This window comes from Bombyx mandarina, chromosome 12, assembly GCF_030267445.1.
Source record: "Bombyx mandarina strain Sakado chromosome 12, ASM3026744v2".
In the NCBI taxonomy this organism is placed as follows: domain Eukaryota; kingdom Metazoa; phylum Arthropoda; class Insecta; order Lepidoptera; family Bombycidae; genus Bombyx; species Bombyx mandarina.
Window position 1 is genome coordinate 10,611,618 of NC_143219.1, and position 12,764 is coordinate 10,624,381.

Genomic DNA, 12,764 nt, shown 5'->3' on the forward strand with positions numbered 1-12,764 from the left:
CCACTCTTATTTACCGCAACATATGGTAATACCTAATTATACTTACTTAACATTACTAAGCTGAGTACTGAAACATGAAATTTTTGGGAGTTTACATTTCGTGAACTAGAAGAACAGCGTTAAGGCGTCTTCGAGATCAAATTGCAATAACAAGAGAGCGAAACTACATACCGCTTGTCTTGTAAAAGCTTGAGGACAATTGGCTTTATTCCTTTCAAAAAAAGAAAGAGATAGTGGTGCGTGCTCGTTATGGAACCTGCGACCTCACACAAGAGACACGCTTGATAAAGTCTGCCACGCACGTCGGTTGTAGCCTTCGACTAGCTTAGATCATTACAATAGTGAAGGTTATAGCAGTTGAAGGAAAATTAGTTCTGTAAATGTGAATACATTACAATAGCTGGACGTTAAATATAAACCGAAGGAAATGGAAGCTGATGGTACAAAGAGCCATGAAGGGCTTTCAGGGACACGACCTTCAGCAATGAAATATGCGACTAAGAAGAAGAAGAAGAAGAAATATAAGAGTTTTATAATTCGTTAAGCTAGCCACACAATTTGTCCAGATATCGTCGTGGCCTACGGAATACGACGCTTAGTGTGCTTGCTCCTTTTTTAGGGATGCAACTAAACCGGTGTTGGAATCCCGCAAGCATATATCGATTTTTGTAATAAAATACTTGTTTAGGTCATATTTGGGAATTAATTTCACGACGAAGGAGTAAATTTTGTGTAATAAAAATGAATCTCGCAAAAAAATGATATTTGCGTAGTTTCCGCAATTGCTTCACTCACGGCCGAAATAGGCAGGCTAGGCGCCGACTTCGACAGTAATACGTTCCGCTTTCAAGGGTGCGACAGCCAATACAATATACATTTGAGCTTATTAACTATATTGTATAGATAACTCGTGTATTCATATATACAATAATAAAAATGTGCTTGTTCTTCGTTATGGTCAATAGTTATTGTAAGTACCCTTGTTACCCGGTGAAATGACCTACATAGAAAAAGTCCAGGTCCCAGTACTATAATTGAACACAACGCTGTTCATATCTCATATCTTATGAATATAGCAGATTGCTTTCTGTATTATACTATTTTGCGTTCTATATTTCTGTAAAACCAAAAATGACTAAAGTTTACTAGAATCAAACATCAAACAATTTGTCATAAAGGTTTTCTGATCACAAAAATGTATCTAGAGGTCCAAAGTTTTTCAATTGTTGGCGTCAAGCATGTGTTCATTTTAAGTTTATTTCAATCGAATTTAGAGCTCTTTGGGTAGTACTTATTTAGTACAGGTTAAAGACAAATCATCCTGAAAATTGGTATAGGCAGATGAGTCAACGCCCTTCCTTGTTGATTGCGGGAGCCCAAATATATCAAAAGATTAAAATCAGCAACTCTGAATTAGGTCGAAATATAATTTACATTGGAATTATATTTTTTCGGAGTCGTGTTTGTTCTATCCGTTGTTCTTTTGGCGTGACAGTTATTTGTGAACATTTTAAGTTGGTTACTTAGTTACATAATTACTTTAAATAAAAGAAACAAGATTGGACTACGGCTGTAGTAAAAAACGAACATACGACCGGGGAGGTTCGAATGTTTCGTTCGGAACTTGTTTGCTATATTGTTTGCAATAGCTTGAGAATTTTGACAGCGCGATTGAGGTTTTAGCTCTATTACTTCTATTCTACGATATCTATCGTTACACAGCATAATCATGTCTAAATATATTCACAATTTTTTTTTTTTATATGTAATTAATTAATTTTAATATGTAATTAATACTCTGTAATGTATTTATTTACTAGATAAATTTTACAATCATTTCTGTAAAATAATTAAGCCATACAGATGCCTGAAATTAATTTACGAATGTATGTTTCTAAATAATAAAAAAAACAAAAATGTGAGCCGTCACGGGACGCCTGGCAGATGTGAAACATCGACATTATTTTGTAAAAGTAATATTATTATGCAGAAAAGAACAGATTGTGATAGGAACTAAATATGTCATAATGATAAAATAAAATATTACGAAAAAATAATTTGTTTTCAAGTAAAACACAGGTTATCTGTACTGTAGTAAACAACACTGTATACACTACGGAGTATACACTATAGGTATCCGAGCTCAGTGTAGCGAGAGAGATGGCTTAACGCCGGATCGAGTGGGAGAGAATCGCACAGTCGATTGCGCATGGCGACGCGTCGCTACACCGTACACACTACTGCATATAGACTGTGTATATATACATAGTATATATACCATCATATAGTGTGGCGACGCGTCGCCACGGCATGCGCCGCCAGAAATCGGTTTTAGGTGCGGCTATAGATGTTTCACATCAAAAACTCTTTTTGTCGAAAATAAGTCGCAAATGCAAAATATGTGTTTCGTATCAACCACCGTTGAATTTTAACAGTAAAACATTCTGCTCGTGATAATTATAAAACAAAAATATAAAATACATTGTAATACAAATCGACGTGTTTCGCAAAAGTCTGCTTGTATTTTGGTTAAATTTCAAATACAAACTAAACGACCTTGTTAATCTATATTTCATTCAGAGCTTAATTTCATACTAGTGAATCCCGGAAACGCTTTGCTCTACTGTGACTCTCGCTAAATATATGAAATAAATAATTGTTGCAACTACTGGCGTGTGATAGAAAATGTAAAATTGCTCATTGTGATTGGCTAATTTAAGTGGCTGTCGGTGACGGGTTGAAGTCAAATTAGATTTAAGTATGATCACGTATGTGTTGTTAGATCTAAACACAGAATCTGTAGTAGATTAGAGTATATCAATTACAATTAAATTTTTGGGACGCAATAAGTGTAGTTTATTTTTTAAATATAATGTGAGTAATGTGACCAGGCTTAAGAAGAAATAAAGTGCTTTTATCCCTCATTAAAAAAATAGAAACTTTGTTTGATTAGTTTCATTACCCTTATCCTATCCTAATGTTGTTGACGCGCGACACTCACGTTGATGATACTATATTAAAAACATCATAGCTAAATTATTATCAGCCACATATTTCAAGATGAGCGACCGTTTGTAACGTTTATGAGTTTCGGTATCCACCTAAATAGGGTCGTGAGTTAGTCTGTGGCTGTTTTTGCTATTAAGGTCGTTGTTTGTACGAGATCGCTTCATACAAGAGATCGAGAAAGCCCATCGTACTTTTTATCTTTAATGATTTTGTATTGGTGTGCAATAAAACAAACTGTGCTCCACTCTAAGATGATGCCGTTTTTAAATTCACTCCTTTGTAAAAATAGCTATCGATACTTAGCACGTTTCTCATGTATCTAAGTTATAATGTTCTTATAAAAAAAGGTTAGATTTTTCTAAAATATCAAAATGTATATGGTCAGCTGTGTTTGCATGTCTGTATGTTCTACGCGCTTGCGTTTCCTTTAGCCCACGAAATTGTGGTTAGCACTAGTTAACATAACAACAGTGGCTGGCACTTCGAAGATGATACTGTTAGTATAAAGTATCTCATTACTTTCTCTTCATCATTTCTCGCTTAGATACCAAATTTAAATTCATTTTATGTATTCAATTTTATTCTTTGTTTCCCATTTTAAACATTTTCAATAAAAATAACAATTTAAAATGTTTAATTGATAACAATAATTTCATTGATAGTGTACTTCGCCAATATATATTAAACAAAAAAACCAGTTTCGAAACTGGAAACCGGTTCTGGAAGAGAAAATGTAATTCTTTACCTATTTTGTTTTGTCATCTATATATTAATACGTGAAGCAAAAACTGTGTATCCCTTTTTACGTAAATTGCGCGGACGGAGGAGTATAAAATTTCCCACATTTATAGAGAATATAGAGAAGAAGTGCACAATGCTAATTTTTTTTTTAAATAATGCATAAAAGATATATTAAATCAATAAAGAAAACATTACACACACTATATACCATGTATTTGACGCACACACGCATGCATACTATTTATTGTCAAACTTTTGTTCTTGACGTCTGTGGTCAAATTGAGAATAGATTAAATATTGTTTGTCTTTATTAATATTTTTTTATAGCGTGTAGCCTTGGCGAAATTTGTGATTATAGAAGTATAAAAAACAATCATAATAGTGTACAAACTTACAATTCCAATTAATTATAGTCGAATTTCGACTACTGTGGGATCTTGAGTTTCAAATAAAGTAGTGTTCTCTTAACTATGAAGAGTGACATCTCAATATTAAACCTCATTAATATGCTTTTATTACCTTCAGACGTATGTATGTTTCTAACGGAATTACTGAACATGGTTTTGAACCCCCTTCAAAACGTCGGATTAACTCGAAATTTGGTATACTTATTGTTAGGTATTTATAAGTACATAATACAAGTTCCGAAGATATCACATGTTCGCACATCACATGGGTTCGTGTTAACAACGTCGTCAGGTTTGAGCCCCGTGACCTCACCTACTAGTTAAGGTTCCGCTGAAATAGTCTCTCAAGGCTATCAGCTAAGGTAGGAAAAAAAAAGTAGCATTCATTCTCGGCAGAGAGTTGAAAGTGTAAACACGATCACTCTGTAAGTGAAAAGTGGAAATAAATCTAAGCTAGTGTAAAGTGACGTATTATTTAATTCCTGCTGACCTAAGCCCTTTATTATTAAGGACCGATGACAATTCAATATTTAAAAAAAAAAAAACAAAATGTGTGCTATTCACACGTGGTAGAAGTGAAACCTTCCCAAATTAAAATACAATTATCCTAAACGTCTTAAATATATGTAAAATTTTGTCATTAGTAAATAATTGTAAGGTAGCGCCCTCTGTGAATTGATATTTTAATTTCACGTATAATCCTAAATTAAAATTCACTACAAGAGCTTTCATACACACGTTAGTATTAAAAAATCTCACAGATGGCGCTGTATTAAATAGTATGTATATTTCTGTCTCATTCTTTGCTGGCTTCATCCTACACATTTTTGTATTTGTGTCTCTTACCTGTCGTTTTTTCCGTTGCATCTAAAGAAGTTATCACTTCAAAATTGAAAAAATTGAAATTCAACTAAAAAATGAAAAATAACTAATAACCTAGCAACCTCGACGCCGTACACCACCATGACCTACTTTTTCTGACGGAGACATATGCTCCGGATGATACTTCATACCTTGAATACCCCGGCTACGTATTGGAGCACAACTTCCTGCGTAAAGCCGGGGTGTGTGTATTCGTCCGGGCTGATGTTTGTTGTCACCGTCTACGAGGCCTCGAACAACGGGACCTGTCCCTCTTGTGGCTGCGCGTAGGTCACGGGGTTTGTACCCGAGTCTACGCGTGCTTGTACAGGTCCCACAGCAGTGATGCAGGTTCAGCTCTGATAGAGCATGTGCAAGAGGGGACTAACCGCGTGCTTGAGCAGTATCCATCTGCGGAGGTTGTGGTTCTTGGAGACTTTAACGCTCACCACCAAGAGTGGTTGGGGTCCAGAACCACTGACCTCCCGGGTCGGGCTGCCTACGATTTCGCCCTGGCCACGGCTTCTCCCAGCTGGTGAAACAGCCCACCCGCGTCCCAGATATTGAGGGGCACGAGCCTTCTCTGTTGGACCTTCTGCTGACCACCGATCCAGCTGGATACAGTGTGGTGGTTGACGCTCCGCTTGGACCGTCTGATCACTGCCTTATTCGTGCTGCCGTACCACTCTCTCGTCCTGGTCGTCGAACGACGACTGGGCATCGAAGAGTTTGGCAGTATATGTCAGCAGATTGGGATGGATTGCGTGAATTTTACGCATCCTACACATAGGGGCGGTTCTGCTTTTCCTCTGCTGATCCTGACGTCTGTGCGGACCGTCTTAAAGACGCGGTGCTCTAGGGGATGGAATTGTTTAGGAGGGGGGAATCCTCTGAAGTGCCCGTTGGGGGTCGCAGCAGACCCTGGTATAACAATGCCAGCAGGGATGCTGCACACCTCAAGCGGTCCGCATACATGGTATGGGATGATGCCAGGAGACGTCGGGATCCTAACATCTCAGAGGAAAGGCGGAAATATAACGCCGCTTCCAGGTCCTACAAGAAGGTTATTGCCAGAGCGAAGTTGGAGCACGTTGCTAGAATTGGCGAGCGACTGAAGATCTATCCCTCTGGGAGCCGTGCTTTTTGGTCGCTCGCCAAAGCTGCAGAAGAAAATTTTTGCAGGTCTAGTCTCCCACCACTACGCAAGTCCGATGACAGTCTGGCCCATAGTGCAAAAGAGAAGGCTGACCTTTTGGTCAAACTCTTCGCCTCGAACTCGACCGTGGACGACGGGGGTGCCACACCACCGAACATCTCCCGGTGTGATAGTTCCCTGCCGGAGATCTGCTTTACACAATGTGCATTCAGGCGGGAACTCCGACTCCTGGACGTCCATAAGTCGAGTGGGCCAGACGGCATCCCTGCAGTGGTTCTGAAAACGTGCGCCCCTGAGCTGACGCCTGCGCTAATGCATTTGTATCGCCTCTCCTATTGCACTAACAGGGTTCCGTCTTCATGGAAGACCACCTATGTCCACCCTATCCCCAAGAAGGGTGACTGGTCGGACCCATCGAGCTATAACTTCCTTGCTTTCCAAGGTGATCGAGCAAATAATAAATATACAACTCCTGAAGTATCTTGAAGATCACCAGCTGAGCGACCGTGACGAAAACCGTACCGTCGGTCACTGATCAGCATACAGCATTCTTGTATACCTTACTCACAGGTGGGTTGAAGCTTTGGAGAGCAAGGGCGAGGCTCTTGCTGTGAGCCTTAATATCGCGAAGGCCTTCGACAGGGTCTCGCATAGGGAACTTCTGTCGCAGCTACCATCTTACGGAATCCCCGAGGGTCTCTGCAAGTGGATCGCTAGCTTTTTGGATGGGCGGAGCATCACGGTCGTTGTAAACGGTGACTGTTCTGATGCCATGACCATTAACGCTGGCGTTCCACAAGGTTCGCTGGCCATCAGAGTCTCTTTCGGAGCGTGGTGCAAGAGAGACGATCAAAACTTGTGTCTGAAGTGGAGAACTCTCTGGGGCGAGTCTCCGAATGGGGTGAATTGAACTTGGTTCAATTCAATCCGTTAAAGACACAAGTTTGCGCGTTCACTGCGAAGAAGGACCCTTTTGCCTTGATACGCGAATTAACAATGAAGCTTCAAGTCTGAACGCACGACAGATTCGCGGTAGAAAGAGCGGTGGAGCTTAGCCATGTGAGCTTACAATACGCCTTACAACCGCTAAAATATATCTAGGAAATAGTAGGAAAATAAAGTGAGGGATGTACTATTATGGACCGGTGATGGGGAGTTGAAAGCAGCAGTTTCGGTAGATCAAAGTCACATACCTGTAGCACCTGTTAGCACCCGAAAAAACTATTGTTATATTTCTCGCACCGAACATAAAAACATGTCATATCAAATATTTCCCAATATATACTTTTTTCTAAATTCAAAGCGGATTGAATCACGGGACAACCTAGTAACGTCCAATAGAATGTGAGAACCGGTTTTTTGAGTAAAACTTTAAAATAGGAGCAACTGAACTCTACTATTGTTACGCATACACATTCCTTTGAAATTTGGAAAAAAAAACATCCATGTTTATCAATCAACCATCTCTGGAAGGATAATATGATGGTTTAGTAATGTGAGTTGACAATCTTAAATGAGCTTAAATATAGCATATACTTCATAGTTACCTTTTGCTTACATTACTATAATTCTGATGAAGATCTATACAGTAACAGCCCAAGATTGTAAAGAAACAAAAAAAATTAAATCAATTTAAAAAAGTTGATCATAAAAAACTTCATTCAATTGGTTAACTTCTGAGAGCGTGTTCTGTAGTACGAGTTGTTGTGACCTTGTGATTTTACCGTTAGTTTTCTAAAACTTTCTATTGATTGAGTAGGTATGATATAACGACCATAAAATCTAAATTGATTTATATCGTCTCATACCGTACAGCTGTTACGACAAAATTCAGCAATGACAATAACGAAGATGGGTAATTATCTAAATATATGATTTCCAGAGTCGTATGGGGAAATACGTTATACATTTAATTATTTTATACCAGGCTACAGGCTTTGAATTAATCAGAATCCAATAATAACTTGTGATGTCCTTCTTAAATAGGTGACATCATAGAGCAGATTGTGCCGTCATAATTACTTAAGTACTCTCAAGGTTGTACATGTAACAGAGCATTTAATTCATTGAATAGGAAAGTTTCGACACGACGCTGTACGAATTTTACGATAAAATATGGTTAGTTTGTTTTAGATGTGATAACAATTCAGTTTACGATTGGCGTGTTATAGCAGAGCACAGCACTTTGAACGTTCAAATGATATTCTCGAGTCTGCAATAATATTTCCTGGGTGCACGCTATTTAAATCTTTCTCTGCATGTTACATGCTTATTAAAATAATTTATAAAGACATGAATATGTTTAGTGAAAATTATTAATGTCGATACTGGAATATCAGTTATGTCTTCCGTCATGCGGTGACTAACATCACAAATAAAATAATAAAGTCTTCATTAATTGAAGAAACACTGTTATGTCATCATCAATGAAACAATCAACAGAAAAAACATTAAACGAACGTGTGAATGCCTGTTGAATTCAACTTGTTGATTTAAAGAATCAACATTGGTAGCTGTCGTAAAAGATAAATTATGTTTTATGTTTCTTAATTATTGAAAGAAATATTCATCAATATTACGTTATTATAATGTAAACGATAGCTTGGTTGACACAATATATTTAAAACCACTGATTAACGTCCTTGACATACAACCTGAACTGCTGAATTGTGAAAATATTACATACACGTAAAATTTGTTTAGCAAACAATCCGATAGCGTCCGCAGCTGCATCCGTCTCAACGGCCACTTTCTGTACGAATTTAAATGTAGTTTTCACGTTATAATTTTTTTATTATTTTCTGATCACGGAATATTTATCACGGTTCGCGGTTATAGTGATGGCGAGCTGGTGGCACGCGCCGCGCTCTATGGTGGACTGGTGAGCGGTGAGTCGTGCTCAGTGATGGGATGGGGTCGCGGCCGTCCAAACAAATACTACATTACCTATTCAACTAGTGTGTCACAACGGCCGACTCACACTGCACGAATTTTCAAAGATAAGCCAGTCTATCGGCTTACAAACATTGCTTCGCTTAGTTATTATATAACAAAAAATATAAATATATATATATAGGTTTTTATAAGCTATTTTGCAGTTTCGTTAATTAAATACAGAATAAATCAGTAATTATTTTTAAAATTTTATATTAAATTCTTGTTTTTGAAAATCAGGACTACTTGTAAATAGTTATAGATATTTTATATTATTTTATAGTATTATTACTGAAGGTAATAAGACAAGCAATGATTTTAAACAACATTTATATTCTAATTCTATAAACAATCGAAGTGTCACCTGCTATATAGTTCGGTGTAGGACAATATAAGAATAATATGTTAGTGACGTCATTAGAGCGCCCTTGAATATTTTTTCCTTATTCATATTTTTCGTAAATTTTAACAGTTGGTTTCCTTTCAGTTTATTTTCAAAGCTTTAATGTCTTTGTTGTTAATTACTGTTTCGATTTGTCTTTAATGGTTACTATCAGTATATCAGATTGATAAAATTCGTTTCGTTTATAAATATATCTTGAGACCGATTTTCGGACACTTATATCTGTGTGACGCCGCGACGATGCGTCACCGTGGCGGCAGAGGGGCGCGGCGACATCCCACGCTGACTTTCCATGTTTCTATGTATCTTCTACAGTAAATACGTATGCATCTATTTTATGTTTATAAGACTAAGTATGAAAACACTGCACTGTACAAAACGCGCGGGCTCTGACCGCCGCATCGACAAGTGTTTGACACGGTGTCTGAGCGAGACTATTCTATCGATAGATGGCGGGAGTTCGGTTTTAAATATTAACCTATCATAGTAAGAAGTTTAATTTGAAAACTTAAATAAATTTAATTTGCGCCAAAACAGCATGGAAAACTTTTTGAATCCCCTAAGAAGAGTTAGGTTATTGCTTGTCATAAGCATTTTTGATAGCCTTATAGGTCTATTTTATTGGTATCGATATAATAAGCATTATCATAAACAACCTTTAAGGTAAGCTGTTCGTTTCGTCTATAAATTTTAGTTATTACATTTTAATGAAGTATTGAAACTCTAAAAACATTGTGTTGTTTGAAGTCACGGGAAGTCGTCGTGGCCTAACGGATAAGACGTCCGGTGCATTCGTGTTGAGCGATGCACCGGTGTTCGAATCTCAGGCGGGTACCAATTTTTCTAATAAAATACGTACTCAACAAATGTTCACGATTGACTTCCACGGTGAAGGAATAACATCGTGTAATATAAATGAAACCCGCAAAATTATAATTTGCGTAATTACTGGTGGTAGGACCTCTTGTGAGTCCGCGCGGGTGGGTACTACCACCCTGCCTATTTCTGCCGTGAAGCAGTAATGCGTTTCGGCTTGAAGGGTGGGGCAGCCGTTGTAACTATACTTAAGACCTTAGAACTTATATTTCAAGGTGGGTGGCGCATTTACATTGTGGATGTCTATGGGCTCCAGTAACCACTTAACACCCGGTAGGCTGTGAGCTCGTCCACCCATCTAAGCAATACAAAAAAAAAACTTTTAATGGTATAATCTGTATCATCAGCTATTTATTAAAAAGTACCAACAAAACAGATAATCTATATGCGACGCCGGCCCATTTTATTTACTGGCAGTAAGTACTTTCCACTAATTTGCTAATTGCTAATTGAATAAAGGCGGTAGGGCTTGCTGTGACCTTGCGGATTAGTAACTGTAGCATCATCCTGCCTATTCCCGACAAAAAGCGTTCATGGATTCCGATTTGAAGGATAGGACAATTACTACAGAACCCACACACACACACACACACACACACGCAAATATGCAGTGTAGGAGCTCTAATAGGCACTTAAAAAAGAGATTATATAGAGATTATATAGAGATTAATAGATTTCCCATGTACAGAATTCTCAACAAAAAAAATTATAGCGATGTGATTCTAAACCTGGCGGCAAACTGCAAATTGCATGAAAATGAACGAAATTACGTGATTTTAATGGCAAATTTAATTCCAGTCGAATAACCTCTCAGCGGGGTTCGATACGAATATACCGGGCGTCTTATCTTTTAGGCCACGGCGACGTCTTCCAAACACGGACCGTGAGGTCTGATAAAAGTGTATACAACAAGACACAAGGAAGTTATGATTATGAGCATTTTGGTTTTGCGCTAGAGTACCTATAAACTATTTTGAAATATTGACAACAAAGACACAATCATCTACTAAAGCCTAAGCTTTGTTCTAACACAAAAGTCGTTTTGTGTGATAAGAACAGATCAACTCTCTCACAATAATCATCAAAAGCATGTTTTTATTAGTAGTTTTAGAATATTTCTTCATTATAAGTATTAGTTTTAAAATTATTTCTCACGGCCCCTGCCGATTGGTAACAGTAATAGCAATGTTCACAGTGAGTGACTTGTTCATTCTAGTACTGTCAACGATAGTAGATGTAATTTCAAATCAATTTACTCTTTAAAAATAGCCAGACGAGCTCAATGTTCACTGATTACCGGAGCGTCAGACATTGTTTTTTTTCAGACGTTGATATTTTTTTATAACAACTGCGTGACAGTTAGTCGGCACCTATTCATCCTGTCTTTTAATGCTTAGATGCTTCTACACACTCTCGAATCTAGGGTTCACGAGAATCGTTTTAAAATTAAAGCCATAAATTAAGTGTGTGATATGATAAAAGAAAGATAAAAGATTTGTGAGTGAATCAAATCAAGTACCAACCATATATAGGTATGTATGTACATAAGTTGGAAACCAGATATGTTCAAATACTAAGTAAGAACAGTATCAAACACTAACTAGTTGAGTAACTATAATATGCCTGTGCCTCGCCTTATATTTCGTAATGGAAGTATTTGCTATCGATATTATCTAGATTTTCAAGAGCTTTAAAAGCGTGAACAAACAAATGGTCAAATTACGCTTTTAAGGCTAAATTCTTTGTAAATATAAACTTAGTAAATTAAATACATTTTCGGTTAAAATTTTCTGTAGAGCTAAACAGTAAAGAACATAACTACGTTCCTCATGCGAGTACTGATGACTGATGCCACTTGAGCTCAGCATCCAACATATCATTTATTATTTTCACATGCTCAAAAACTCCTGGTAGGGGACGATATTACGAGTACTTTTTTTTAATTGAAATTCCCATTTATATTCTTAAAATTATATTTTATATCTCTTAATTACGAAAAAGTACATATCTATTAACAACAATTACATGGTGTCCACTTTAAGACATTAAGATGCAATGAACCTGTACGAACAGGAAAGAAATCTACATTTCATATCAATGTTGCTGATCACAAAATTGCGATTTGGCGTGTAGTCAATAAATCACCTCTTACCCTGTTTTTTTATAGGCCTGGGGCCGAACGTTCTGTAAATAATGTGGGACTGTTCGATCCACAGATGTTGGGAGCAGACCAGGGGCCCAAGAATGGTATTTAGAACCTTGACCACTAAACGACTCCCCTGCACTCTCGCCCAAGTGTTCGATCCCCCCGGAGGTCAGAGCCCGGGTTGGGTAAGGGGGCTATCGCAATCAACACTGCAATCAGATGCCCGGCTGA